Raw genomic sequence first — 5428 nt, 5'->3', positions numbered from 1 at the left:
TTTATTCTCTTAATAAACTTGCTTTCACTTTTAAAAGAAATCTAATTTTCATCAGAGTTACCTGTATTTTAGACATCTTGTTTACTAGATTGTAAGTTTGTTTCCTTTTTATTTATTTATTTATTTTTTGAATCTTGCTCTGTCCCCCAGGCTGGAATGCAGTGGTGCCATCTTATCTCTCTGCAACCTCCTCCTCCCAGGTTCAAGTGGTTCCTGCCTCAGCCTCCCGAGTAGCTGGGATTACAGGCACATGCCACCATGCCCAGCTAATTTTTGTGTTTTTATTAGAGAGGATTTCACCATGTTGGTCAGGTTGGTCTTGAACTCCTGACCTTGTGATCCACCCACTTCAGCCTCCCAATAGATTATATGTTTTTAGCAGAATTCATATCTTATTCATCCCCCTTGCTTGACATTGACAGAATTTAGCCAGAGGTGGCAAAAGAGACTCCTGATAAATATCCATGGGATCAATTTATCGTTAAAAATAAAAAGAGAAATCATGCCTGCAAGTCTCTCCAACCTCTCCATTGTTTCTCTGTTCTCTCGTGTTAATGTAAGTACTTAGCCTCAGGAGGGCAAGAAACATGAGAAACAGTTTTAATACACCATTATTTGCAACCTATATTCATAAATACTTTTCCTCCTATGGCTTATCTTCAAGGCTAAGACAAACAGCAGATACTCTAATACTTGGCTTGGGTCCTTGTGTGAGATAGATGCATACAATTGAGTGAAAAGCCCTTTTTGTGCCCCAGTGTTCACATCGTTTTAGCAGGCAGGAAATGGATTCACTATCGCTGATCCAGATGTTCCCATGAATTTCCCATATGGAACTGTATTAGACAGGATCCAGCCAGAGAGCTGAAACTACTATTGAATGTTACAGAATCCGGGATTTATTATAAGAATCCGACCTTTAAAAAATTGTAGGAGTAGCTGAACGAGTGACTGTCAAAAAGCCGAAGTTAGAGGATGAGAAAAGAGTCACCAACTGTTCCTTTTAAAGCACTTTTCACAGATGGAGAAGTCAAAGTTCATAGGGAAAAATCTGAGAAGCTAAGCATGTCCAGTCATTGAAGTGAGAATAAGAGCAGAAACTCATGTAAATGTTTATACAAAGTTGCATCTATAGAGCTACCACTTCTGTGGGTCCACAGTGAGGCATCTGGTGGTGGACATGAGGTCACTATTTGTCACTAGGGTCAGCAGTCAAGAAGAGGAGCTGGATGTGTAGTGGAGGAGAATAAAGACAAGTTTGAACCTGCTGGTCAACTCTGCATCTGTCCCTCACTACATCTCACTACAAATGCCCACGGCTTTGCTTCCACTTACCAAATCTCATGCAAGTTTCTCTTTTGGCTAACTCAGACCTAGGACCATATAGGGAAGAGGATTCTGGGAACTTTGGTTTCTAGCTTGATGATGTTGATAATAGAACCATCCAGCCCAATAACACTATCCTATAGCATGTGGAAGGGCACATAGGTATAGTCTACCACCAAAAAATGCCCAGTATGCTTGGAGCTTAGGAGAGAGTACAAAAGCATCCAGTTTCCATACACATTGGATCATCCAGTAGTTCATTCAGATTCAGCTATCAGTGGTACAGCAGAGTGTGTTTTTTAAAAGATAGCCATGCAAATAGGTTCCAATTCCATATACTCTTCTTATGGTTTGACTTATACTGCACCCACCAAGAAGTGGGTTTTATGTCCTCATCCTGTGCATCTGGGTTTTAATCAAGTATGGTGAAAGTGATGCTTTGTGACTTATGAGGCTAGGTCATAAAAAGGACACAGCTTCTGTTTCTCTCTCTCTCTCTTTCTCTGTCTCTTGCCTATGGAATGCTTGCCTATGGAATCCAGCTACTATGTTATGAGGAAGCCCAGGCCACATGAAGAAGCCACATGTAGGTGTTCGAGCCCCTGGCCTGTGAGTCTCCCAGTTGAGATCCAAATTCCTTGAGCAGAGACGAGCCAACCCCTATGTACACTGCGAATTTCTTATCTATCTAGAGAAACCCTGGAAAATAATAATAAATGGTTATTTTTGTTTTAAGTCTCAGAGTTTTGGAAGGTAACTTTTAAAATTATCGATCAATAAGCAATACAGGTAGACACTAGAAACTCCTTTTCTAGACCTGTCCCCCTAACTCTCCTCCTTTCTGTTTTACCCCTTTGAAATCTTCCCTGGTTCTGTCCAGATGCCACCAAAGTATATACAAGGCCAGTGGGATCCATTTTTTGTTCTTTCCTGGGAAAATTAAGAATTAGACTTAATATATTATTAGGTTAGGCAACATATCTCATTCCCCACTAAGGTTGAAGATGAGGAAGGACAAAAAGTGAAAAAAGGAGAAAGACTGCTTTCCTGATACTGCTTGTGTGGCAGAATAGGGACTGGCACTAGTGGGCACTCAGTAAATATTTGTTGAATAAATGAATAAATTATGATGCCTTAGGCATTAAGAGAAGACAGACACGGATCTGTGGACGGCTTTTTTGAAGTCTATGTCAAAGCTGTTCTAGATGGTTGGGTGGTCCAGGGTTCTTGCCCCATAGTAGAGCAGTTTGAGATGTCTAGATTGTGCCAAGTCACACGTAGGTGGGTCTGAATTATTTAAATTTTCTCTAAGGCAAGTCAGGGATTTTATGAGGTCTCGATGGGGACTTCAGTGAATGCTTTCCCTATACAACTTGAGGGGTTTTCTTGACTGCTAATCACCTAAAGCTAGGTTGTAAATTCTGGGACTGATCTAGACTATAGTGAGCAGCACTCTAACCCTCTAGGTCCCAGAACCTACATTCTTCACCAACGGGGCACCACAGTCTATTTACTAAGAAAATCAATGACCAAATGAGAACGGTGCTCTCCTAAGGTGGGCTTTGCTATCATCATTTTCTAAACTAATGTCATTCAAGGATGGAGGTTTTAAGTACCCTAAGCAACATGGGTGGGTTTTGACTGGGAATTTTTTGAACAACTAGTAAACACTGTGTTTTCTGTGGGAAATATTAATAAAGCATGAGGTATTAGTGAAGCGGGTCAAGGTCTTGGTTCAGGAGTCCAGTAGAGCCCTATTTGAATCTTAACACTGCTGCTTACGGTGATTTTGAGAAACTACATAACCACTTTAAACTTAGTTTCATTACTTTTTACATGAGGCTAATAATATCTGAGTTTACTATGTAGATTAAATGTCATTATGCATTATGGCATATGTTATATTACACTATGTATGTGGAACAGTAAGTGTTCATTACATGGTAACTCTTACTGTTATCATTACGAGTATATACTTTGGCAAAAGATATTTTCTGTTCAACTGTCCCTTGAAAAAGTCAAAGCCTTTCATTATGATGCACTCAATTTTCCTACTTCCCGACTTTTTTTTTAACTTTTATTTTAGGTTTGGTAGTACATGTGAAGGTTTGTTATATAGGTAAGCTCGTGTTGGGGGGGTTTGTTGCACAGATTATTTCATCACCCAGGTATTAAGCCTAGTGCCCATTAGTTACTTTTTTCTGCTCCTTTCCCTCCTCCTACCCTCCACTCTCAAGTAGTCCCCAGTGTCTGTTTTCTTCTTCTTCTTTATGAATTCTCATCGTTTAGCTTCCACTTATAAGTGGGAACATGTGGTATTTGGTTTTCTGTTTCTGCATTAGTTTGCTAATAATAATAGCCTGCAGCTCCAACCACGTTCACACAAAAGACATGATCTCATTCTTTTTTATGGCTGCATAGTATTCCATGGTGTATACAAACCACATTTTCTTTATCCAATCTGTCATTGATGGGCATTTGAGTTGCTTCCATGTCCTTGCTATTTTAAATAGTGCTGCAGTGAACATTTGCCTGCATGTGTCTTTATGGTTAAATGATAGATATTCCACTGGGTATATACACCCCATAATGGGATTGCTGGGTCAAATGGTAGTTCTACTTTTAGCTCTTTAGGGAATTGCCAGACTGCTTTCCTCAATGATTGAATTAATTTACACTCCCACCAACAGTGTATAAGTGTTCCCTTTTCTCAGCAACCTTGCCAGCATATGTTCTGTTTTTCTGTTTTTACTTTTTAATAGTAGCCATTGTGACTGGTGTAAGATGGTATCTTATTGTGGTTTTGATTTGCATGTCTCTAATGATCAGTGATATTGAGCTTTTTTCATATGCTGGTTGGCTGCATGTGTGTCTTCTTTGGAAAAGGATCTGTTCATGTTCTTTGCTCACTTTTTAATGGGGTAGTTTGTTTTTCGCTTGTAAATTTGTTTAAGTTCCTTTTAGATACTTGATATCAGACCTTTGTCAGATGCATAGTTTGCAAATATTTTCTCCCATTCCATAGGCTATTACTCTGTTGATGGTTTCTTTTGCTGTGCAGAAGCTCTTAAGTTTAATTTGTCATTTTTTGCTTTTGTTGCAATTGCTTTTGGTGTCTTTGTCATGAAATCTTTGCCTCTTCCTATGTCCAGAATGATATTGCCTAGGTTGTCTTTCAGGGTGTCTATGGTTTTGGGTTTTACATTTAAGTCTTTAATCTGTCTTGAGTTGATTTTTGTATATGGTATAAGGAAGAGGTCCAACTTCAGTCTTCTACATGTGACTAGCCAGTTATCCCAGCACCATTTATGGAATAGGAATCTTTTTCCCATTGCTTGTTTTTTTTTTTTCTTTGTATAAATATATTTTGTTACCTTTCTTCCAGAAGTCACACTCACCAAAATCTATTCTTTTGCAATTATACCAACGAAATAGGAGCTATGGCCTCTGACCCTTTCCCGCTTCTGAGTCTAGGCCTTTAAGGAAACTACAACATCATCATGAAGACTGGGGAGGAACAGCGTCACGGGCACCGCTCTGCTCTGCATGAAGGAGCCTGACAGCTGCCAGGTCCCCTGGAGAGAGGAGGCTGCAGCCCCAGGCAGCAGGGAGCCCTGGAGAAAGCCGCCTCTGCAGGCTCACAGGACTGCCAGCTCCGGGTCTCATTCCTTTGTTCACTGTTGCTTCCCAGGTGCCAGATGGAGCCTGGAACTCAGCGGCTGCTCAAAAGATATTGTTGAATGAGTCAATGAATGGAATTGCACAGGAGTGAGGCCACAGTTTGCAGTTTAGCTGCCTGTCACGGTCGTCACCCAACCACCATTGCTGGAAATGTGCAGACAAGCTGTGCCTCTCCCTGCTTAAGGGAAATGTATTGAGATATCATTCACATACAGTGGCACGTGCTCAGGGAGCCCCCCGGGATGAGAGAGCTTACCCATCAGCCCACAGAGCGTCTCTGCCCTGTCCAGGCAGGCCCTGGAGTACGCTCGGGTCTGGCTTCTCTAGTCAGAGGTGGTTTGAGTGAGTCTAGAGACGTCACAGACTCTGGGTCACGGAGCAGGCACCCTTTTCCATCTGGTGTCTTCCACTCAGCATAGCG

This window comes from Colobus angolensis, unplaced genomic scaffold (assembly GCF_000951035.1).
Source record: "Colobus angolensis palliatus isolate OR3802 unplaced genomic scaffold, Cang.pa_1.0 Scaffold491, whole genome shotgun sequence".
Lineage (NCBI taxonomy): Eukaryota > Metazoa > Chordata > Mammalia > Primates > Cercopithecidae > Colobus > Colobus angolensis.
Note: the sequence above shows the minus strand (reverse complement) of the source record.